At 36.8% G+C, this 27500-nt stretch overlaps 1 protein-coding gene across 1 annotated transcript in view; it reads right to left on the bottom strand.

The window, feature by feature from the left end:
• Positions 1-27500, bottom strand: part of LOC135199714 (uncharacterized) — a 195723-nt gene that overhangs the window by 161804 nt on the left and 6419 nt on the right. The gene's annotated exons all lie outside the window — the stretch shown is intronic.

Here is a 27500-nt window from a genome sequence, read left to right on the forward strand (position 1 = left end):
CTGTACAGATTCATGAAAAGGGATATCGAACAGATTCCCGAAAGCTATCTGTACAGATTCATGAAAATGGGTATGTTATCTGTGCAGATTTTTGAAAAGGGGTCGGGAACAGATTCCCGAAAGCTATCTCTACAGATTTATCTTGAAATAGATGTACAGGGAGCTTTCGGGAATCTGTATAGATTTATCTTGAAATCTACGTATATATACATAACTGTGGATTTGTTTCTCCATTTCAAGATTCGTGCTACTATGAGAATGTTTTAATAAGCGAATTTAAATGCGTAGGAATATGCTAGGTAATAAGAGGCATATTTCAAATTGGAATGAGTCACAGTGAGGGAAGGGTATCTATATAGGTTAGATTCGGTCCAAAGGGCTCTACTTTTTAATAATATTTTTTATTTTATTTTCGCGGATGTTTGTCACCCGACATCATCCCTGCCAGTCTCTGGTACTTATAGGGCAGTGGTCCTCAACCTTTGCATTACCACGCCCCATCTAAGAGTTGGCCCTTCCCTCCACGGCCCCCCCCCCGCCCCCCCCCCCCTCCCTAAAATTCCCTCCCACATTCAAAGGAATATATATAAAAACAGAAAGAGGAGGGGGTTACGGATAGAGGTAAATAATTATAAAGCATGTTATGCTCAACGAGTCTAACTGGAGTAATAGGCCATAGGAGAACTAGCGTTGTTAGTTCCTCACTCTTGTTAAGAGAATAACGAATAAGAGCATTTTAAATCTTTCCCTTTAAATTCTATTGTTTTACGACATTTGTCTTCATTTATGCCTCTATGTCCGACTCGACTGAGTGCTTTTTGACATCCGAATAAAAAAGAATAAAAATAAAAATAAAAAAGTAATTTGAGACCATCCTCTAAAAGAGAAGTGCTTTATAAAACTTGGCGCGCTCTCCCATAAAAAAAAAATACCGGAAAAAAATAAAATGGCCGATGAAAAAAAATAAAATGGCCGATGAAAAAAAATTAATGGCCGATGGAAAAAAAAACACCATATGTGAAATAAGCACTGACATTCCATAAGGCACTGTGGATGCTGTGACTGTTAATTCCGCGTAGGAATACTTTTTGTAAAGGCGTGTTGTTCATGCAACGTGGCCTATATACTGTGTGTGTGTGTGTGTGTGTGTGGTCTGTTCTGTGCTTGCTTAATGCATGCATATGTGCATTCCAGCCTCCGAAATAAAATGCGTAACTCTCTCTCTCTCTCTCTCTCTCTCTCTCTCTCTCTCTCTCTCTCTCTCGTGTAGGTGGAAAATATACGTAATGCTCTCTCTCTCTCTCTCTCTCTCTCTCTCTCTCTCTCTCTCTCTCTCTCTCTCTCTCCGTGTAGGCAAATGTTTGGAAAAAATAAGAATGTACCGGTAAACATTTTACTCTCTCTCTCTCTCTCTCTCTCTCTCTCTCTCCTCTCTCTCTCTCTCGTGAAGGCAAATGTTTGAAAAAAACATGAGTGTACCGGTAAACATTTCCCCCCCTCTCTCTCTCTCTCTCTCTCTCTCTCTCTGCGCGCGCATGTGTATGTGTGCGTATGTCTGTGTAGGCGGAAAATGATGTAGTGCTCATGAATATAAGTGTATCAGAAGATATTTTCCTCTCTCTCTCTCTCTCTCTTCTCTCTCTCTCTCTCTCTCTCTCTCTCTCTCTCTCTCCCGGAGTATTCAGCCATGTATGACACACATATTCCGCCAAGGTGCCACTTTGTCACACTGGCCATTACCAGAGGTCGGGCGATCCATTTGCCACAAAACCGCGCAGCAGGGTTCCTGGTTCTTGGCTGTGTTGTCGACAGAGGTTCTTGACAGTTTTGTAGACAGAGTTTTAGACAGTGGTGCTTGATAGTGTTGTAGTCACTGTTTTAGACAGGTGCTTGGCAGTGATGTAGACAGGTTTTTGACTGTTTTAGACAAGGGCTCTTGGCAATTTTTTTGACAGAGGTTCTTGACAGTTTTGTAAACAGGTTCGTGACAGTGTTGTAGACAGAGATTCTTTACAGTTTTGTAGACAGATGTTCTGGACAGAGTTTCATACAGAGGATCTTCTCAGTGTTGTATAACAGGTAACTTTCTCAGTTAAAGCAAGACGTATGCCACTGTAATTCGTTATATATGTCAGTATCTATTTATACGGTCGATTTTCCGATTATGTCCATCTTCATTCCACTAGGTCATTCGGTTTAGTTTCCTTTGTGTTTTTATCATTCATGTCATACCTTGCCTCTCTCCTCATTTGTCATTTGGTAGCAGTTTCTCGTATGGATGCTTGCATTGTGCAACGAAGTAGTTTAGCTTTTAATGGTTGAAAGTGCTTGCAGTACGAATGACATTGAAATACTATTTCTTATGATTTCGAATGTTCCAGAAAAAAAAGGAGGCCAAGACGTAGAATTAACTGCACGTCTAGTATTACATAGAGAATGTTTACAGGTTGGGGAGATCTTGTTACAGGTAGGGAAGACCTGACTGCAAACGATGACCAGGAATCAGTATGGACAGTGATGAATCTCAAGATTGCGATAAAAAATTTTTACAGAACACAATTTCTCGTCTAGAGGTCGAAGATGCGAGGGAGCCGCTGATGGCCAAACTCCAAACAATATTCGGAACACGAAAGAATCTGGAGCTTTGACAAATTTCCTCAGGACTGAGAAGAAGTCTGCATGATTCTTGCAAGGCTCCGTACACCGGCTGTGTTTGTGCAGCTGAATGAGAGAGAGATATATGTTTCTCAAAAATGAAATTGAAATGAAGAATGACACCCAGAATTTTAAAGCGAGTTGCATGTAGTACTTAAGACACTCTTATCATTGAAGAGATCAAAGTGGGGTTGTGAACATAAATGAGTACATATTAACTGCCATGGACATATATTTCGCTACGAGTTGGTTGGCTCCCCTACCCTCCTGATCCCTTACCTACTCCAAACCACCCGGTGCGGAGAGGCAGGTTTGCAGGAGGAGGGTGGATGTCTCCTCTACCATCCGGTTACCCTACCCTTCCCACCACCAGGGGTTAACAAACAGGTTTGCAGGAGAAGGGTGAAGGGCTCCCCTACTCCCCCGATCCTCTACCTACCCCGCCCCATCTAGATCGGACAAACAGGTTTGCAGGAGGAGGTGGATGCCCCTAACCTCCCGTTCCCCTACCTATCCCGCCCACCACCCGGGACGGACAAACCGGTCTGGAGGGGGGAGGGTTGCTGTGCTATGTCTCCCCTACTCTCACCGGGGGGAGGACAGGCAAGATCCACCGGATTTTATTATTATAGATAAATAAATAGATAGGTAGTCAAGTTATTTGAAAAGTTAGATTGTATTAGCGGCAACTTATCTTTAGTAATAGTCATCCCATTACGGGTTCTACTGTCGCGTTGCGAGTTTGGGAAGCGGCCAGTGTCACCGAAGTAAATTCGCCTTTGCCTGTGAATGTATAGCGTCTTTACATTCTTTATATTATTATTTCCCGTGATTTGAAGCCCTCGCGCGCTAGTACGGAAACCCACAACACTACGAGGAAAACAAATGTCAAGAAATCGAGGAGTTCGTTGGTATGTGGCACTACAATTTATACAGAGATGTAATATGTATTTTCCCCTCCTCCAGATCTTATCTGGGAGGATAGATCCCTCCCTCCCTCCCTCCATCCTGTAACTGTTTACGATCCAGCGGGGGAGACGACGTCAGGCGGCTTCCTTTGACGTCCTCTCGGATTCCTGGACTCCAGAGCGACATCCGACTGACGTCGTCGGTGAAGTCGGCCTGAATTTTGATATCAGTTACGCAGATCTCGTTCCTTCTCTACCTCGCCTTCTGAGGAGAGGCTCCCTTTCCAGAGGTTCGTCCTCCTCTCTCTCTCTCTCTCCTCTCTCTCGCTCTCTCTCTCTCTCTCTCTCTCTCTCTCTCTCTCTCTTTTTAGATTTTTACATTTGCTCATATTTGAGTGAAGGAAGGAAATGCCAATATTTACCAGTATTTAAATCATATATATATATATATATATATATATATCATAGCATATATATATAGTATATATGTATATATATACGTGTGTGTAGTATATATATATATATATATATATATATATATATATATATATATATATATATATATATATATATATATATATAATGATATTGATAATTATAATAATAATAAAAGGCACATTCTGAATCATCTTCTCAGTTTCGTAACCCGATGACAGTCGACACAACCTGCCGCGACATATTTATACCTATAGTAGATTCACATCAACCGTGCATTTGATGTCTAAGCCAGTCCCTTACGACGCTCCTGATTGGCTGTTGATAAGCCAATCACAGGGCTGGAAGACGTATCTCAGGAGAGGTGTAACATAGATCCTATCCATGTGAACTCTCGAGAGAGACTGAGAGTTTCCAGCCCTGCGATTGGCTATCAACAGCCAATCAGGAGCGTCGTAAGGGACGGGCCTAGACATCAAATGCACGCGTGATGTGAATCTACTATAGTACAGTTACCGGGATACAGTATTATGACGTCAAAGCCAGATGCTACTATTTGATTTATTTGGTCTGTTGACCCAAGTTGTATGTGGATTACATTAGATCTTATTCTTTGCATTTGTGTATCTTTTTATGTACGTGTTTGTTACTAAAATATAGTAGTTGTTTGTTTGTTTGTTTGTTTGTTCTTCTTTGTTGTTGTCTATGTACTTTTATGTGAATTTTTGTTAAGAAAATATCATGTTTTTTTATTGTTGTGTGTAATTTTTATCTATTTTTTTCTTTTCGAAAATTTCATGTTTTTTTTTATTGTTGTATCTATATTTTTTATCTGTTTTTAATGAAAATTTCAATTTTTATCTTAAATTGTATCTGTATGTTTTTATTTAAATTTTTTAACGAAAATTTCATTTTTTATCTTAAAGTTCTATCTCTGTATCATTTTGTTTATTTTTTTTAAACGAACATTTCATTTTTTATCTTAAAGTTGTATGTATGTATCTTTTATTTAATTTTTTAACGAAAATTCCATTTTCATCTTGAAGTTATATCTGTGTATCTTTTTATTTAATCATTGTTTATCTTAAAGTTGTATCTATGTACCTTTTTACTTATTTATTTATTTTACGAAAATTCTATTTTTTACCTTAAAGTTGTATCTATGTATCTTGTTATGTAAATATTTGTTACGAGTATTCATTTTGTTTATGAAGATGTTATCTTATTTCATTTCAATTTGAATAATATTTTTTATAAATGTATGGCGCTCAATTATGGCCACAACCTGAGTTATTAGAGGAATGAAAATGAGGAGAGAGGGGTGTTATTTTTTTGCAGCAAAGGGACTGCGATGTACAATTGTAGAACTTAAGCAGAAGAAATATTCTCGTGATAAGGAGTCTGTCGGATAGATTCAACGGTTTGCATTTGGTAGCTATGAGGCCACTTGTAACTTAATAACTTGGTCAAGAAAGATTTCAAATTTTGGATCATGTCATGTTTAGTTAACCCACTATTTTTCAAGACTAATATATACATATATATATGTATATATATATATACTATATATATATATATATATATATATATACACACACACAACTATATAAATCAATGTGGTTTAATATTGTCATGAAAAATACTGGCTTCGCTAATCTTCACATGATCCCTAATTTTCAAATATTAAGCTAATAAACAGAAAGCTTTGTAAAAGTGTGGAAAAGCTACATGTTTGATTTTACTGGGAAATCGAGAAGGTTCCGAAGGTATCGTGCTTCTTATATAGAGTTTATATATATATATATATATATATATATATATATATATATATATATATATATATATATCGTGATAAGAAGTCTGTCGGATAGATTCAACGGTTTGCATTTGGTAGCTATGAGGCCACTTGTAACTTAATAACTTGGTCAAGAAAGATTTCAAATTTTGGATCATGTCATGTTTAGTTAACCCACTATTTTCAAGACTATATATATCATATATATGTATATATATATATATATATATATATATATATATATATACACACAACTATATAAATCAAGATGGTTCAATATTGTCTTGAAAAACACTGGCTTCGTTAATCTTCACATCATCCCTAATTTTCAAATATTAAGCTAATAAACAGAAAGCTTTGTAAAAGTGTGGAAAAGCTCCGTTTGATTTTACTGGGAAATCGATAAGGTTCCGAAGGTATCGTGCTTCTTATATAGAGTTTTATATATATATATATATATATATATATATATATATATATATATATATATATATATATATATATATATATATAGAAAAATAGGGTTTAGATTCGCGCCCTGAAAGAGTGTACGGTGCCTTGATGAGGAAAATAATTGTATGTTTTACAATAGCTTAATTACTTTGATTGAGAATGGTTTTTATGCTTCTTTTGAATAGTGTAATATGATTTAAGGTATAATTTTAAATGTTATGTGTGATGTTTTAGTGCCGCTTTTCTAATAGTAATAATAATAATAATATGATAATAATAATAAAAATAATAATAATAATAATAATAATAATAATAATAATAATAATAATAATAATAATAATAATAATAATAATAATAATAATAATAATAATAATAATAAATATATGTTATATATGTTGTTATTGTTATTATACTTTACTAGTGTAATATGATTTATGGTTATTATTTTAAAGCTTATATGTGATAATCAATGCTCCCTTTTATTATTATTATTGTTGTTGTTGTCATTATTATTATTATTATTATTATTATTATTATTATTATTATTATTATTATTATTATTATTATTATTATTATTACTACACTACTACTACTACTCGCTTTTCTGGCTCAGCGATACTTTGCAATAATTGGCCAATATTCTTATTGGGGATAATGCCAGAAAAGCGGGTAATAAGAAAAATAGAAAAGATCATATATAAGATTAATTCGCTGAATTCTGCCATTTTATTCAACAGAATTTGTTTAAAAGAGGATCTTCTCCCAAAATGTAATTATTATTATTATTATTATTATTATTATTATTATTATTATTATTATTATTATTATTATTATTATTATTACTGATACTAGAATTGATACACTACTTAATAAGTTGTTATAACGTCTTGCAGTTTTAGTTTTCCAGATGACATTCCGTCGATATTACGCTTTTGATATTTTTAATACTCTCGAGTTAGATATATTAAATCGATCGTAAAACAACTCTTTATGTTGAGAATTTAATATTGGTATGTTTCTAGCATATAAATGCCCAAAATGGCATCGGATGCAAAGTTCCTTAACCTATACCATAATATAAACAGACAATAGTGGACTGGACGTCATTTGCCATTCCTACAAAAATGTCTGCCCGATGACGACTTTCGACCCCAGAATTTGAGACGCCAGATGTGCCTGTCGCGTTGGTTTCGCTACGGGGCTCTGATTTTGGTCAGTGAGGTCTTCCGGCCTGGGGCATTTGTTGGGGGGGGGGGGGGGGGCGACTGACATTTGACCTTTGGGGATTGTATGCCGGAAGCCTTTTTTTTTTTTTTTTTTTTTTTTTTTTTTAAATGCCGCTGCCATATTTCAGGAATTCGAAATCTAAATTTCTGGAGATTGCACGTAAAAAGTGTTTCGACATACTTGCCGATTGCACTTTTATGTTTTTTTCGTTTGGCAAATGTAAATTTTTTATTTTTTTTTATTTTTATTTATTTTTGTAGATCCCTTTTGGTTGTTGGTAGTTTCGTATTCAGGTTGGTCAGTAAAAAAAAAAATGGGAATAAGGTTTTTTAAAAGGTCTACTTACACGCTGTTATTGAAGCCTTAATTGAAAAATGCGCTTGGTGACTAGAGGAAGCTTGGATATGCTTGCGATTTCAACTTTTAATTAGTTTTACATATATATGTATATATACATACATATATGTACAGATATATATGTATAAATGTACACACACACACACACACACATATATATATATATATATATATATATATATATATAAATAAATATATATATATATATATATATTTCTGATATATATATATATATATATATATATATATATGTATGTATATATATATATATATATATATATATATATATAATAGTATATATATATATATAAATATTTAGATATATATCATAGATATCTATATCCATATATATATATCTATATCTATATGTATATATATATATATATATATATATATATATTATATATATATATTACGCAAATTAATATATACATTTTGTGGAATTTATTTAGGGTTTCTTGTACATTCTCTCTCAGATGTATTCCGGAGGTCCTTTATTCCTCCTCACCGCTGGACTGTGGAACAGCCTTCCTCCAATAGGAAGTCGTCCTATTGGAGCTTAAAAAGTTTAAGCGAAGATGCACTGCATTACTATAGTAGATCCACATCAGCCGTGCATGTGATGTCTAGACCAGTCCCTTACGACGCTCCTGATTGGCTGTTGATAAGCCAATCACAGGGCTGGAAACTCTCCTCAGTCTCTCTCGAGAGAGTTCACATAGGCAGGATGTATGTTCCATCTCTGCTGAGGTATTGGAACATACATCCTGCCTGTGTGTTGAACTCTCGAGGGAGACTAAGAGTTTCCAGCCCTGTGATTGGCTTATCAACAACCAATCAAGCGCGTCGTAATAGACTGGCCTAGATGTCAAATGCGCGGTTGATGTGAATCTACTAATAGTACTCTATACTATTCTCCTTGCATTTGAATACAGTTCTATTGATTTTATTTTTTCTTTTAAATAAGTGAGATCTCTTCTGTCTATATTTCCTTTACCTCCTCTTACGTCTTCATAATGAACGCCATATATATATATATATATATATATATATATATATATATATATATATATATATATATGTGTGTGTGTGTGTGTGTGTGTGTGTGTAACTAAATATTTGTTTGTGTTTGTGTACGTCATTGCATGTCCTTTACAGTTGTTATTTCCGTTCGCCGCACGATCTCTCTCTCTCTCTCGCTCTCTCTCTCCTCTCTCTATCTCTCTCTCCTGCTCTCTTCTCTCTCTCTCTCTTCTCTCTCCTGGGGAGTCTTTTATCATTAATAACGGGTGGAGAGTCATTTCGAAAAAAAAAAAAATTTTAGTTAGTCCGAAGCTACTTTTTTTCAATCTATTATGTAATTGTTTTTCGTTATTCTTTTTTTTTTATTTATTTTTCTTTCGAAGCGATTTTTCCTATATGAAGCGTAACTGGGAGGATTAGAGTTCGCGATTTCTTTGCCCGAATTTCCGATTCGCAGAACTGCCGATTGAGGGACCCGAACAAACCCTTCAGATACTTGGATGTGAAGCGATCAAAGGGAACCGACGGGTACTTTGAAGGGAAAGAGAATGATCAGGGGGATTTGGAAACCGGGGGGGGGGGGGGGTGGGGATACATTTCTTTAAGCACAGGAGGCCAAGCGATATTGTTCCCTTCTAGAGGAACCCTGACACAAAGAGGGAATTGTACGCTGGGATATCAACGGGAGCAATTATTCCGTAAGAGAACCAAGAGACGCTTCCAAGGAGTTAAGAGTCACAGAGAGAGAGAAGAGTTATAGAGAGGAGAAGAGAGGCGAGAGAGAGAGAGAGAGAGAGAGAAGAGAGAGAGAGAGGTGGCGATAAACTTGCTATCAATCTAATTTGGAATTCCAAATTTGGTAACTAGCCCTGTAGTTATGGAAATTACTTTCTACAAATGTCAAGTCAGGGAGTTTTAACAGTGTTGCAGTTACGGCGTTTCGATGTTGACAATTTGCAGTTGAGTGTATTTTTAGATAGTCTTCTGGCGTTGCAAGTGTTAACGTTTAGAGTGTCCGCATTCGCCATATATATGTTGACACATGCGAGGAAGATATTGCAACGCTAACATGAACGTGTGCTCGTCTGTGTTGTTAGGTCATGTTGAAAGAATGACGAGTGTTGTTACTATTACTTAATCAGTAGATAAGTTAGTGGACAGGAGGGGAAGACTCAGAAACTGCTAGAGAGTAGAAGTGTTAGGGGCTCCCGTCGTAAGGGGACATTTAACATGTGTGTAGGCCTACGAAGGGACTAGTACTGTGGAAGTTTTTTGCACGAGAAGTGATAGCAAAGCGTATTATTATATATATATATTTTTTAACTATGAGTTTACCCCATGTCAAGGGAAATGGAAATGGCTAATTTGAATATATATATATATATATATATATATATATATATGTATATATATATATATATGTATATATATATGTATATATATATATATATATATATATATATATATATATATATATATATATATTATATGGGTGTGTGTGTGTAAGTGCGCGCGTTCGTAATTGAAACGGCCATCCCAGTAAATTCCTTACCACTAAATATTGGTACTGGATTTTGAAACATTTTTCGCCAGAACCCATGAACTCAAGCACGGAAATCAGGGTTTAAATATATATATATATATATATATATATATATATATATATATATATATATATATATATATATATATATATATATATGAAGAAAATAAAATAGATCCCTCTACCGCAGAATTTGAACCGGCGACGTCGCGGACAGCGAGCCCAGCAATACAACCAATGAAATAGGACGGAGATGTTTTTCTAGGGAAATGCAGCAATACACTTCCTACCTCATTCTGTCAACGAATGCAGATTTCGAGGGTTTCAGCGGAAACCTTCACCTGTGATACTGGGAAACCGAGAAGTACACGAATTTAAGCTTTCAAATGAGGTATTAACCAGCCAAGATTCCTTTCTCCAAAAGATAATGTTGCTTACTACTCAGACAACGTACTTTCAAAAAAGGAAGAATGCATGCTTTCTTTAGGCCTTGACTTCTGCCTACCGAATTTCAAACCTAATTTCTACCAGTTTTTTTGTACCCTTTGAACGTCTTTTTCATTGTATCCGTAATCTTCCTGCACGTCAAGTATTTCAAGGCAAGGCCCAGCCCACACTATTCAAAGTAAATTTGGAAGAAGATAAATTCAAGGTAAAAACCCCAGCCCACACTATTCAGAGTTATTAAAAATTTTCAAGGCAGCCCAGCACTATTCAGAGTATAAAATTTTTAAAGGCGGCCAAGCACACATTCAGAGTAATAAATTTCAAGGCAGCCAGCCACCACTATTCAGAGTTATAAATTTCAAGGCAAGCCCAGAAACAATTAATTCAGGAGATAAATTTAAGGCAAGGCCCAGCCACCCACTATTCAAGTATAAATTTCAAGGGAGGCCGCAAAGCACATAAATTTCAAGGAGAAGAAATTAAATTTCAAAATTACAAGGAACCCAGCTATTCAATTATTTGGTCCAGAGTATAAATTTCAAAGGCCAGCCCAGCCAACATATTAGAGTAATAAATTTTCAAAGGCAGCCCAGCAACACTTAATTCGAGTATTAAATTTCAAGGCAGCCCAAAAAGGCACCAAAACTATTCAGATTTAAATTTTAATTATTATTAAATTTAAAGGCAGCCCAGCACCAGAACTTTATTCAAGTATAAATTTCAGGCAGCAGCCACACTTAAATTTCGAGGTATAAATTTCAAGGCCAGCCCAGCACACTATTCAGAGTATAAATTTCCAAGGCCAGCCCACGCAACTATTCCAGGAGTATAAATTTCAAGCAGCCCAGCACACTATTCAAGATAAAATTTTCAAAGGCAGCCCAGCCCATTTTATTCAGGTATAAATTCAAGGCCCAAGCCCATCAACACTATTCAAGTATAATTTTCAAGGCAGCCCAGCAACTATTCAAGTATAAAGTTCAAGGCAGCCCAGCAAACTATTCAGAGTAAAATTCAAGGCAGCCCAGCACACTATTCAGAGTATAAATTTCAAGGCAGCCCAGCACACTATTCAGAGTATAAATTTCAAGGCAGCCCAGCACACTATTCAGAGTATAAATTTCAAGGCAGCCCAGCACACTATTCAGAGTATAAATTTCAAGGCAGCCCAGCACACTATTCAGAGTATAAATTTCAAGGCAGCCCAGCACACTATTCAGAGTATATCACACAAAGCATTTTCGTCTTGGACAGCCACTAATTGGTTTCCATTCTTTAAACAGGGAGACTTTATGATACTTAAGAAACTTTCTAGGAAGAATGATATTATAGTTCCTCTCCTTAGTCATCTTACAAACAACCACTTTACACTCCAGAATTTAGCCAAATTCATTCCTGAGATTCTTGAACAAAGTAGTAATGCGTTCATGGAGAGTTTCGATGTTGAGTCGCTGTTTACAAACGTGCCCCTTAAGGAAACAATAGAAATTATACTGAAGAAGCTTTTCCCTACTGAAACTACTGTATTCAATGGTTTTGATTTCAATAGTTTTAGAAGCCGCATTGAGCGTGCAGTGATTGATACCCACTTTGTCTTTAACAAAAAGTTGTATAAACAGATTGGTGGTATGGCAAGGGGGTCACCACTGGGTCTTACATTAGCCAATATATTTATGAGCCACCCAGAAGAACTGTTTTCTTAGACAATGTCCAGCGTTATTTCGGCCTATTTTTATAGAAGATTCGTAGATGACACGTTTTTATTGTTCAAAGAAAAATCCCATGCTGATATGTTTTTAGAGTTTGTCAGCACTTTTCATCAAAATATTAGGTTTACAATGGAAGTGGAATCAAATAATCATCTACCTTTCTTAGACATAAGTACTTCACGTTTTAACGGGAGATTTCTAACAGGTATTTTAGGAAAAAAAGACGTACACTGGTTTGGGTCTTAACTTCTTTAGTAACTGCTCTATGACATTCAAGCTGAATTCGGCAAAGACACTTTTATTCAGAGCCTATTCCCAGTGTTCAGATTGGGATAGTTTTCACAATGAAATATCCTTTCTTAAAGTATTTTTTATGAACAACTGTTATCCTTCTGACCTCTTTGAAAGAATTGCAAACAAGTTTTTAAACAAGATTTATCAGCCCAGTTTATTGTGTCCTCAAGTTCCGAAGAAATTCATGATTTTTCATTGCCATATGTAAAAAATGCAGCCTTTAGACGTGAAATGACAAACAGCGCTAAGCACTTTGTACCCCTATGTTAATTTCAAGTTCGTGTTCAATAACCCTTTAACAATAGGCAGACTTTTCAAATTCAAAGACACCCTTCCGAAGTTGACGCGTTCTTTCGTTGTCTATGAGGATACTTGTCCAAAATGTAATTTTGGAAATGACACCGGATCTACCCGACGCTTACTGAAAGTCCGCATCGATTCCCACAGATGGGTCAGTTATCGCACTGGCTGCATTTTGAAATTAAAATAATTTTCGGCCATAAGGAACCATTCAAATTCATGTAAAACTGACTTTATGTATAATAATTTCAAAATACTCTAGTCAAGCTACCGACTGTCTTTCGCTCCTTCCTTTAGAATCTCTTTACATCAAGAAACTGTCGCCTTGCTTACACAACCAAACTACCTCCACACCATTATTCTCTCTCTCTCTCTCTCTCTCTCTCTCTCTCTCTCTCTCTCTCTCTCTCTCTCTCCCTTTTTTTATTCCTCTAACATCGCCTTTTGACTATGCTGTTCTCCATCACTTAACAACCAGACCTCTTAACAGTAAGTCTGGCAAAACGCTTTCTTTGTTTTTTTTATAATATTTATTTTTCGTTTTGCTTTTTGACTTGTTATTTTACTGAGTTATGCAGTGTTTTAATTTACTTTTAGCTCAAAGTCGCTTTGTAGTTTTTATTTTTCGTTTAGCTTAATGACTAAACTATATTTCTTATCATTATTAGCTTATTTTAGCATATATACTTTTTAAAATTGTAAAGATTAATTCTATTTATAGCCCTGAAGATGGGAGAAGATTCCCGAAACTTAAGTGTAAATACAAAGAAGAAATGGTCTCCAGTCTCCTCGCTCCCCTGTTTATTATGAACTTAAGCTCACTAGGAGCGAAATCTTACAAGATATATATATATATATATATATATATATATATATATATATATATATATATATATATATAGAGAGAGAGAGAGAGAGAGAGAGAGAGAGAGAGAGAGAGAGATCTAGGGCAGTAGTGATGTTACACTAACACGAAATCGAACTCACGCATACACGCGCGAAGTTAACACATACATACATACGTACGTATATACAAGTCCCAACGCCCAACCATACACACTTGCATATATATATATATATATATATATATATTATATATATATATATATATATATATATATATTTATGCATATTTATGTGTATGTAGGGGGGGTGGGGTTCGTGTATGTTAATCTGCGTATGTATGCATTTACGTGATATCTTAGCGCATATGTAAGCGCGTGTTCGATTCCGTGCTGTTGTAAGCATCACTACTGGCCTACATACGGTGATGCATTCACATTGGGGGGGGGGGGGGGGGGGGGGTGGGGGGGGGGGGGAGGATGATGATGATGATGATGATGATAATGATGCGCCGCCGTCACCATTGGTTTTGATGTTAGGTTGCGCAATGTCTGCGGGAAAATGAGGCTTTGCCTATCTGTCTATCTGTCACCATCACACAGACTCGGCATTTTCGTAGCGGAACGTCCCGTCCCACCTTATATTATTATATATGATCATTATTATCAATAATTTTTTTTTCCGGGACGACGCTTATTCCCGACCTGGTTTTTTTTTTTTTTTTTTTTATTGTAGTTAATGTTTCCAGAAGTGCCGCGTGTGTGTGTGTGTGTGTGTCTGTATGTATGTGTGAAGGTAGAATGGTATGGACTTCGGAGCGCGCATGCGCGCCACGGTCTCTCCTCTGAAAATCAACAAGTGGTCGATGAGACCCGAGGTTGCCAGATGTTCGATTCCCTGACGCCCGCCCTGCTGCTCCCTCCCTCCCTCCCTCCCTCCCTCCCTCCAAGGGAGCAGCAACATATGCTGATAATGCTACCGCTACTGCTGCTGTTGTTGCTATTGCAATTGCAATTGCTACTGCAACTTTTTTTTTGTGGGGGGGAGGGATGTGTGCTGCTGTTCTAGTGGACGGGAAAATGGAAAATGGTTTTTGGGGGGGTGGGGGGTGTGTGAATTGTCAGCAGAGATCTTTTTGGGAAGTGTGGATGCCATCAAGGTAGACGCAGATAGGTGTTATTTTGTTACAAGGCTTCCTCTCTCCTCTCTCTCTCTCTCTCTCTCTCTCTCTCTCTCTCTCTCTCTCTTTTTTTTTCTTTGTTCCTTTGGATTTTATTTGGATCTCATATGCGTTGTTCTGCAGTTTGGTCATTGTTCGAGTATAATGCAGCTTGTTTATAGGACGCGCCAGACAGACACACGTACAAACACTCACACACACACACATACATACATACATACACACGCATAAACGCACGCACGCACACGGTACACGCTTTCTGTAACAGCCAGAGAGTCGTCGATGTGATTTCTGCATCCTTGAAAGCTTTCGTCGGAAAGAAACTGCGAAGAGTATATATATAACACGTCAGTCTACCTTTGAGAGAGAGAGAGAGAGAGAAAGAGAGAGAAAGCAATGAGTATCGGCTGTAGTTCTTCCTCCGAGCTAGACTATAAGGGTCCCTTCTTCCCCCCCTAAGCCTTATGACTGTTGCATTTATCTCAATAAATCATGGAGTTCCTCTTGTTTCCTTCGCCATACTCTTCGTGTCTGCCAGAATGCATGTGGTCTTACTCCAGGGTCCTCCTCCTCCTCCTCCTCCTCCTCCTCCATCCCCCCTTCTCCCTCCCTACCTAGGTCCCCACCCCCTCACTCCTCCTCCTCCTCCTCCTCCTCCTACTTCTTGAAGGTTTACATGCGAAGGTGAAGTGTGAAGTTTTAATATTCTGATGATCGATTGACTGCCTGGGTCCAACTGGCGTGAGTGACACCTCCAGCGAGATAAACTAGTCGGTCAGCCTTCATTCGGAGCCTTTAATCTGAGTTTGATAAGAAGCGACGAATCAGCATGCTGAACAGTACGGAACGATTATCTCTAATAAAATAAGCGTATTGATTGTAATTTCCGTTGGTGAAACATCGCTCTATCTCAGCGTATATTTTAGCACGCGCGCTGAGTAAGCTGGAGGTCGGATTACCCCTGGTTTTTCCTGGATTCTATGTTTGTCTAAATGATTGCTTTTTCCAAAGGCTAGCCAGTTACGTATATTTAATTAGAAATCTTCACGTATTGCAGTTACGTATATCTAATTAGAAATCTTCACGTATTGCAGTTACGTATATCTAATTAGAAATCTTCACGTATTGCAGTTACGTATATCTAATTAGAAATCTTCACGTATTGCAGTTACGTGTATTTAATTAGAAATCTTCACGTATTGCAGTTACGTATATTTAGTTAGAAATCTTTTGATCGTGATGAATAATTGTCTAATTTTTGTGTTGCCACTCTTAACGTAGGCCTCGTGTAGCTCATGGTTAGTGACTAGCATGTTATCTCTTCATCTCCACCTGATTTTTTAGATTCTAAATCATAACTTTAATACACAGTATTATGAGTATTTTATGTTAGATGATAATATCGTTTATTTTGCATACGTAGTATACAAAAGGGTTCATTTCTCTCTTAAAGAAGAAGTGTTTTCGTAAAGAATAGAATTTTTTTCCTTTGAACCTGCATGACTTCTGTTTCGTCTTCTCCTCAAAACTCCCCAATTTGTTGTTGGGTTAAACGAAAAGTATTTATATGAAATGCTCCTAATGACCGCGTGTTTCATTTTCTCTTCAATAAAGGCACTAATTATCCCGTCAAAGACAGCTTACGCTCTTTGAAATCGTATGTATTTAAGGAAGGGTGATTTCTCGTCGTGACAAACACTGATAAAATTCATTCTTTTCTCCTTGGCTTTTAACGGAGCTTTGCGTAAAAGGAATTAGGACAATGTCTGTCATCTTGTTGTGAAGACGTGGTCAGTTTATTTACAAAGTAGGAATTAAATCACACGGTTGGCCAGCCCTAGGAGAGTTTATATTAACTCAGTGGTCGGCTTAAACTAAAGTAAAAAAAAAAAAACCATGGTTATAGAGCGCGCATGCGTAGATTGATCTATCATATGCTGCCGTGTAGATTTTATCATCACCTTCCCCTTTTAGGGGCAGAGCGATCAGTGTACTTCATGCGGTGCACAGTAGGCATTGCTTAAGATTCTCTACAGCGTCCCATCGGTGCCTAGCTTCAACACCTGTCATTCTTTTTCCTGTACCTCCGTCCATATTCTCTTTCTTCCTTCCATCTGACTTTCAATTATTGGATAGTGTAGCTCCTTTCCAGCCTGTTAACCCTCGGTTCCCTTTTCAGAGCAGATTGATCTCGTTAGATCCCAGCACTTGGCCCCTGGTCTAAAATTGTATATTCCAGTCCCTATTTGAACAACTGCCCGCAGTATGAATTCAGTGCATCAGTCACTCATCAGATTTCAGTTCTGATTTGATTTGACTTGGAGATGTTTGAAAGTGATCGAAATGTATCGACTTTCTCCATTGCCTTTTTTTTTATTTATGTTTTTTTGGGGTTTTGTTTCCAAGTTGCGAAACTATGGTGTCACTAAAGGGTTCGTCTTTAATGGGTTCGTTTTCCTAGTCTAAGGTTAATCTTCATCTGCTTCGTGTGTCCCGCCCCACCCTCCCAACCCCCCTGTAGTGATTGCCATTGTTTAGATATTCCATATCTTATATATATATATATACTATATATATATATATATATATATATATATATATGAAGAACTTGTTAACTGAAATTCCCTTTGGGTGTAACTTATTCCCAACTTACAGTGAAATTGGTGTAAAGTGATAATTTTTGGCTTATATTTGGTGTGATATATTAATATATATATATATCTATATATATATATATATATATATAATACATATATCTATATATATAGATAATAACTTGATCACGACGCTATGTGTATAAATAAGTTAATGCCGCGGAGGTGGAAAATGAAAAACGAGAACTGCCTGAGATCTTTAGGTCTTAACGGAGCCTGTACTAGAGGCAAGACTTTAAGAAACTCAGGCAGTCTCGCCTTTATCATTTTTCCTACGTGGCATTACCTTTACCTATATATATATATCTATATATATATATATATGATTCGATATTTAGCAAGAGAGAGGCAGAGATATGCGGAAGTCATGTGTGCCAGGTGCGAGGAGGAGGAGGAGGAGGAGGAGGAGGGGGATAGGGGGGTGGGAGACGGGGGTGGGGGTGTTCCGTGTCCCAAGTGGTGGCCACAGCATGCCTTATTAATCAGTGTCAAGGGAGAGCGGGACGTTTCGAGATGGCCCACGGTCTATTATTATTCTCGGACCATGTTTGCTCTCTAACAGCCCTCCCCCCTACCTCCCCCCCCCCCCCCCCCCTCCCCCTCCCCCCCCCTCCCCCTCCCCCCCTTCCCCCCCTTTAACCACGCGTTTCCAGTCTATGGGACGTTGTGTGCATGGATGTACTTTAATTATTGCTTGCACTCTTAATATCCGACTGTATATATATATATATATATATATATATATATATATATATATAATATATATATATATATATATATATCTATATATCTATATATTATATACTATATATCTATATATATATATATATATACATATATGTATATACATATATATACATATATATATATATTTATATATATTTATATATATATATATACACATATATATACATATAAACATAAATTTACAAAAATGTTCCATTTTGGAACATTTTTTGTAATTTCATGTTAACTAATACAAAATGCATTGTTTTTTCGGTTAAAATTTGCCTTGACAAGCCAGTGCCTAAATCCTTATTCTATTTTTTCGGGATGTTACTACTAAGTCGTTTATGTCTCCTTGTTTTTCAAAGCTTATTGTTTTCTGGATGAATCATCTGTTGACCACGTGTGTGTTCCTCCAAGGTGTGGCTGCCGAAAATCTCTAATCTTGCCCTCAGGCGTTTTTTCGTTTCTGTAGAGTGAATTGGACCTTATGCTAATCTCGTAATGTCAGTTTGGATATGAAGCCTACTTGTTCTATGTTTTTACTTTGTATGATCAGTTGTGCCTAAGTAAAGGGTCGTGTTAGACCGAACGTTCTTGGCTTTTTCGCCTTTAAATTTTCCTTCGTGGCATTACCTTTATTTATACATAGCATCACGTTTTATATACTTCGTGATCAAGTTATTCATAAATACTATATATATGTATATATATTGTGGTCCCTGTTTATATGGATTACGCCCAGCGGGGCTACTGACTTTTGAAATTCAAGCTTCCAAGGAGTATTAAGCCCCTATGAAATAAATAACAAAATGTAATAGGGAACTCAGAAAGAAGCGGTCAGTCACTAGTAAAAACTAATTCAGAAATAAATGGATAAAACTGTAAGTTATGAGAATACACGAGGAATGATTTTCGGGTATAATAGATTCACATCAGCCGTGCATGTGATGTCATGGCCAGTCCCTTACGACGCTCCTGATTGGCTGTTGATAAACCAATCACAGGGCTGGAAACTCTCCTCAGTCTCTCTCGAGAATTCACATAGGTAGGATGTATGTTCCACCTCTTTTGAAAGACGTATTCCTCAGGAGAGGTGGATTATACATCCTGCCTTTGTGAACTCTCTCGAGAGAGACAGAGTTTCCAGCCCTGTGATTTGTTTATCAACAGCCAATCAGGAGCGTCGTAATGGACGGGCTAGACAGCACATGCACGGTTGATGTGAATCTACTATAGTAATGCATTGCAGCTTCGCTTAGACGTTGGAGGTTCCAGTCGACCAACATTTTAAATGACCTCCGGAACTGACCTCAGGAACTGGAACTGGAACTGTCTTGCATTCTCCAGTAACAAAGTGACCTTATTATTATTTTTTAATAACTACAACAGTAATATCGACAAGCACGCTAAAAATAAATGGCTGAGTTGGTCGATGGTCGGTAAGGAACGCGTATTGCTCTGGCACTACTCTCTTTTTTATATTATTTGTGTAAGAAATGTGCACAATGACGATGGCGGTGGTGGTGGCGTTAAATTTTTAATTTTTTCATCACTTTTCCACCAGTTGGTTTCTCTTGAGATCGAGTCGTTGCGACGCCAGTCAGAACTAACAAATCAATCAGTCTTGAGATCGAATGCTCATGTATAAGAAAACCGCATCATCGTTGTCATTGTTAAATTCATCCTATTTCGTCTTATTTCTTTTCTTTTTTCCATTTCCAGATTAGTGTCGCAACTTACCTTGTAATAATGTTAATGATGATACTGATTCGTGGATTATCTCTGTCTGAAACGCTTGAACAATTGACTCTTTTAACTTCTACAATGTTTCCTTATCTTCTGTGCACTGAACCTCACTCCTATCTTGCCTGCTCTCGTGCATTTGGAAAATAAAAGTCTCTCAATTGAAGACCTCTGGTGAACAGTAAGGTCTCTGCAATTTAAGCATTCTTCTTCTCGTTCATTTAAAAAAAAAGTCCTATTCTCTGTCTGGAAATTCGTCCATAGTTTTGACGAACTGGCGAAAGCTATTTGATCTTCAGTCTGAGAAAATGCGTCTCCAGTATTTTGATATTATTCAGAGCTTCTAATAAGCTCACCTTCTGAGGAAATTTGGTTGGTAAATGTGACAACGCTGGCAGCTGAAATTTTGATACGTTATAGATTGTAAAAACGGAGACACTTTGGCTGGAAAACTCAAAAACCTAAAAAAAAAAATAGGGATACGCCATTTCGTCAAAACAGGGACGAGTTGACCAGATCGAAATAGGCACGAATTGACCAGATCAAAATAGGGATGAATTGACCAGATCGAAATAGAGGCGAATTGACCAGATCAAAATAGAGACGAATCGACCAGATCGAAATAGAGACGAATTGACCAGATCTAAATAGAGACGAATTAACCAGATCAAAATAGGGACGAATTGACCAGATCAAAATGGGGACGAATTGACCAGATCGAAATAGAGACGAATTGACCAGATCAAAATAGAGACGAATTGACCAGATCAAAATAGAGACGAATTGAACAGATCTCACCCCTCAACGCCGAACTATCTTCCCACGAGTGCCAACTTTATTTTTCCCTCCGCTTGGTCATATCGTACTTCTTCATAACCTTTCACCCATCATTCTGTCATTCGCAATTGCTACCATTAGTGTAACAGTCGTAGATTTTTCCGGTATTTTGTAATTGCTGTTTTTTTTTACCTCTATTCTATTATTCCCAGATTCCACCTTAATCACCCTGGTAGTTGTGACGCCAGATAACTCACAATCAATCAGTCAATCCACCTTAATTATAATCATTCCCAGCTTCCACCTACAGTATGGTAATTCACAGCTTTATACCTTTGTTTAATTATCCACAGTTTGTGCCTCTACCCTATCATTCACAAATTCTCTATGTATTCCGTCTTCCGGATCCAGTCGCCACTCCTCATATATGTGGGGAAAAAAAATAGTAGTCAGCTCAACAATCCCTTCAGATGTTCCAACTTGAGTCTCATTAGACATTTATGTATTCCACAACTTCTGCAGAACTCCGACTACCTTCCTTGCCTCAGTTACTCTGTGATTCTCCTCTTCATTCATTCTGTCATGTGCGTCACTCTTATTTCTAAATGCTTGTTTAAATCCACTATTCAACCCCTCCCCCCTCTTCTCTATTCGTGATTTGCTATTCGTTGAATGGTTAATCAGACGCAGTTGGCGAGGGACTTCTTTTGGAAAGTGAGGAGATAAATTTCGATTTTATGAAGTATGCCAAATCGCCTTCAGTTTTCCGCGTTGCTTAAGAAGGTGCTAATGCAGAACAAGTAGCATGTTATATCAGTCGTTGCTTATGTTATGTTCTTCAGGTGAACTGTTGTTTAAGTCTCTCGTGCTTTTCGTATTATTCCATCCGTAAAGATATTAAACAGCCTACGACGCATAACACAACCTCTTTCGAGACATGATTTCACTGCAAGCCAGTCACTCTCCCTTATGCACATTCTAAGAAACGCTTTACTTCCAGAATAAAGACCTTAATCACCGTCAAAAGCCTATACGTTTTACGTGCCTCACAACACACACTATCGATTATGTCATAAACTTTTTCTAGGTTCATGTTTGCCACTATCGTTTTTTTCCCCTCATTTACTTACATAAAACTGTTCCTACAGCTGTTTCATAATGAATTCTTAATCGAAACACCCTTCTCTCCGTCCATAACCATATTGCTCCTCACCTGTCATTCATTTCACCTTATTGTCTCAATCGGAATTCTGCTTTGTATTTTCCCCGGTGTCCTAGTGTTATGCATAGCTAAGTTTTAAACTCAACCCTCTCACGTTTAATCTTCGTCCAGTGGACGAATTATTCCCTAGACCCCCATCCCTACGGCACCTTTCCATCTTCTGGATATACCTTACAAACCTTGGCCATCAACTCCTGATGTCTTCCCATTCTTCATCTTCATCGGCCTGTGTACTTCTTTGACAGTCTTTTAAGCAAGCATTCTCGGTCGTACACTAATCCTTTCCACTCGTGCTTCATTTGTTATTATTATTATTATTATTATTATTTTATTATTATTATTATATTATTAATTATTAAAAGTAATAAAAGTAGTAGCTATTACTTTTAATAAAGTATGCTTGAGATAGGGTCTGCTTCCCAAGTATTGTTATTATTATTATTGTTATTATATTATTATTGTTGTCAAAGTGTTTGTTGATTTTATGTTGTATTTTCTGTTATGAAGACGCTGTCTATTTTGATAAGAGGGAGGGTAGTAATTATTATTATTATTTTATTGTTAATATTATTATTGGATATTTGTTGATATTTTGTTAGTTTGTTCCTGTGATGAAGACCCTCGCTGTTTTAATAAGACATTATTTATTATTCTAATTATTATTATCATCATAATTCTCCCTAATCCTAAAGCATTCGCACCCCCCCCCCCCCGAGCGGCCCCTGGAATGCGTTGGAGAACAGGCTTTACGTCATTTCTCCTTTCAGGGGACAAAAGCCCCCTGCTGCGTCAGAAACTTAAAATATGTTTATTTGCTCTGAAATGAGATTACTCACTCGAAAGTAAGTCATGTAAAATAGGTATACTGTAGTATGCTTACTTCTGCCGAGTACGTTCGCAGATAGGGTTAATCTTGTAATGTTTATGTGTGTGTGTGTGTATGTGTGTGTTTTTTTTTTCTGGTGATCAGTGATGAAGCCGAAAAAAGTTAGGTTTGATATCGTCTCCGTCAGTAACACTTTGGTTAGGTGCCAAAATTAACTATATCAGTTTTGCTTTTTTATTTATTTATTTATTTATTTATTTGTTATTATTATTATTATTATTATTATTATTATTATTATTATTATTATTATTATTATTATTATTATTATTATTATTATTATTATTATTATATTATTATTATTATTATATTTGTCAGCAAGTGATGACATTTTAAAACGGAAGGTGTTATATTAACAACTAATTAATCATACTCATTTGATCTGAGAGAGTTTCAGTAAACAAAAGTGCTTGTGTGTACACTTGGGAACGTTTGGAAAATAAATATATATACGTATATATATTATTGCAGTGAAACACGTACTTATCTGTCAGTTTATCACCGTTGGTAAATATCTTCAGTCACACGGCAGCTGAACTGATATTCTAAAATATTCGCTGCCAAAAATCTCCCTTCAAAAGGTAGTAGTATTTATTAACCACAATGCCCTACCCACAATACCGTCTCCAGTTCTCTAGTTCTTAATTTTTAGAAAACGCTCGTCACTACGACGCCTGGAACCAAATTGAGAAGGAAGTGAAGTTTTCCAGATGCCCGGCCTAGAGTGCCCGATCTCGGGTCCGGGTACCAGAACGAGGTGACGATAATCACCCCCCCAAATTGAGAAAGGTATATAGTTTTATCAGATGCCCGGCCGGGTATCCGATCTCGGGTCCGGGTTACCAGAGCTAGGTGACGATAATTACCTGGTCAAGATAAAAATATTTGTATGGAGAAAAAAAAAAAAAGCGCGCGCAACAGGACACTCAACCGAGCTGGTAATAACATTACGTCACTTGACTGGTAAGGGCATTCAAAGTGCCCCCGGGGCTACTTGATTGTAATGGAGGCTCACTTCCTTGACACTTCCTCAATACCTGTAAACGTCCCAATGGCAAATGGAGAAGTCGATGCTCCTCTTTTCGGGTCGACATCGAAATACTGTGAAGATGGCTATCGGCGGGGGAAAAGGATGTGGAGGGAGAGAGAGAGAGAGAGAGAGAGAGAGAGAGAGAGAGAGAGAGAGAGAGAGAGAGAGTTTTCTTATAAGCGCAAATACATACACATGAAGAAAAGTCAGTCATTTTATTTTTTTAGATCTTTCAGTTCGTGTGGTGAGAGAGAGAGAGAGAGAGAGAGAGAGAGAGAGAGAGAGAGAGAGAGAGAGAAAGAAAGAGTTTTCTTATAAGTGCAAATACATACACATGAAGAAAAGTCGGTCATTTTATTTTGTTAAATCTTTCAGTTCGTTTAGAGAGAGAGAGAGAGAGAGAGAGAGAGAGAGAGAGAGAGAGAGAGAGAGAGAGAGAGAGAGTTTTCTTATAAGCGCAAATACATACACATGAAGAAAAGTCAGTCATTTTATTTTTTTTTTTTTTAGATCTTTCAGTTCGTGTGGTGATAGGAGAGAGAGAGAGGAGAGAGAGAGAGAGAGAGAGAGAGAGAGAGAGAGAGAGAGAGAGAGAAAAGGCTGCAAAGAGACTATTTTTTGTTTTTTATTGCTATTAAGGGTACGATTTAGTGTTGAGTTTATTTGATATCACAGTATAAATGCTTCTTTTGCATTACTGAGAACAGATGATTCATAAGGGATAAGTAGTTTGTCAGTAATGAATTCTTCATTTGACAAACTTCTTATTCATCAAGTTTTGCTCTTTCTCAAGTTCTTCACATTTGCTTCACTTGTTTTGCATTATCAACACACTGACTTCTCTCGTTTGAAGCAAAGCACATTCTTAGGTTTTACTTTATTGTGAGGTGAAAGTATTATAGTAATGGATTTTAAACGTCTTTTCTGTCTTTGGTAAAACCAGTGAGAATCCAGAGTGCATGGAGTATGCATGCTGAACGAGTCTCAATCATTTTATTTTTCATACAAATTCCATATTCTAAGATTTGCATTTTTCCTTGTGTGCCTTTTTAATCATTTTGCTCTGAAATTCCTTAATTGCAATGTTTTTTTTTTCCGTGTTTGAATATGATTTTGCATTGACCCTCGTTTCGTTTTGTGTCTACTTTTGACCCAGTTATTTTTATGATTCTGTCCCCTGTATGAAAATAAAAATAAAAAGTATTTTGTGTCCATTTTAAGGATGTATTTTGAACGGGAGCAAATACTGACCAGTTGGTTACACCCAAGCAAATAATAAGTCATCTCTTGCCTAGCTGAGGTACAGTAAAGTTGAAAAGAATAAGAAAATAAAACTAAATGTAAGGAAACCTATATTCTGGAAGTTCAAAATAGAACCGGCAATTATCTCTCTCTCTCTCTCTCTCTCTCTCTCTCTCTCTCTCTCTCTCTCTCTCTCTCTCTCTCTCTCTCTCTCTCTCTCTCCTTGCTGCCCAAGATAAAAGTAAATTAAGTAGATATGCATTTATGCTCAGATAGTAAGAGATCTCGTCATGAGGTGAGGTAAAACTCATTCTCTGAAGTTCAAGAAGGGGCATTGTGACCTATAAACCCCCTCTCTCTCTCTCTCTCTCTCTCTCTCTAAGTCAAACTAAGGTTGAAAGAATAAGAAAATCTCGTGAAAACCAAATCATAACTAATATTCTAGACGTTCAGAATGGCAACGGTAATTAAATAATGCATCGTGACCCTAACCTCTCTCTCTCTTTCTCCCTCTCCTTCCTGCCGCTGCTGCAGCGGCTGCGGCTGCTCCCAGGAGGTGCAGCAGCACCCCAGCAGCAGTAGGCCTCGGTAACTGACCGGCCAAATCCCAAATGAGGGAAGTGAAACCTCAAGGATCACGTAATCACGACTTCTCGGAACTTTGCAAAGCCTGCGTAAGCTCTCCTTGTAAACGGCCGGTTCCCGCTCAGGTCTGGGGAGCGGTGAAGAGAAGGGAGGAGGAGGAGGAGGAGGAGGAGGAGAAGGAGAAGAAGAAGAAGAAGAAGAAGAAGAAGTCCTTTGTATTCCTTAGGGATTTATCATTGTTTCTGTAACTATTTAGTTTTATATTGTTCTCTGCCAAGGTCCCGATTTTTTGTCGATAATAATTTGGGTTACACCGCAGCCTTGCACCTCTTTTTGTTAGATGTATGAGATTGTTATCGGTAATAGGTACGTTACCGCCCCTCCCCCCACCCCCCACCCCCCCCCCCCCCTTCTCCCCCTTCCCCCATTCACTTCGCGCAATTCTTACAACTTTTCATTGATGCATATGCAAGATTGTTGATAGTGTGTGTAGTTAAAGTTATTAATAGGTTTGATTAGAGGTTGGGAAATAGTTGTGAGCGAATAAAATATATTATGAGATAATTTCTCGTGGTTTAAATTATTATTCCAGTTAAATACTTTTTATTTTTGTGATAGTAACGTTAGTTACAATTAATGTGAATTTCGTAATAGATATAAATTATTTAAATTATCATCAGCTGCAGGATATCGGAAATTGTGTGAGTTCATGGACTGATGTGTGTGTATGTATATATATATATATATATATATATATATATATATATATATATATATTATATATATTTATGTATATATATATATATATATATATATATATATATATATATATAATCTTTGAGTCACGAGGACATTAATCCACACCCACATATACATGCACACACGTATATATATATATATATATATATATATATATATATATATATATATATATATATATATAATATATATGGTATGTATTATATATAGATGTGTATATATTTGCAAACATATATATATATATATATATATATATATATATATATAATATATATAGATAAGTATGGTTATATATATTTATTTATTTGTTTCTGGCTATCATACCTGAAGATTATGATATACGATTTTCTCCTTTATAAAATTGTAATGTTTCCCGGGCTGTGATTTCATCATTGTACCGAACCGTAATGAAGCATTATTTTGCGGTCATGGTGTTAAGAATCAGTGCTTTTTTTTTTTTTTACCTGACGTCGTATCCATAAATTCATGAACTAAAGTCATTGTTATATACGGGACTTCATGGCGAATTTTTCGAGTGTTATTTTAAAATAATTAAGCACTGGGTATAGAACAAATCAAAATGGTCGTCAGAGTAGGAAATTTCGTAATTGAACCATTGTAACGTAAGTCGCTACTTGATTGTTTCGTTTTCAGATGATTCGAGACTTCAAAATCACTGGAAAACGTCATTATGCTGTTGTTTTAAA

Source organism: Macrobrachium nipponense, chromosome 26, assembly GCF_015104395.2.
Source record: "Macrobrachium nipponense isolate FS-2020 chromosome 26, ASM1510439v2, whole genome shotgun sequence".
NCBI classification, from domain to species: Eukaryota; Metazoa; Arthropoda; class Malacostraca; order Decapoda; family Palaemonidae; genus Macrobrachium; species Macrobrachium nipponense.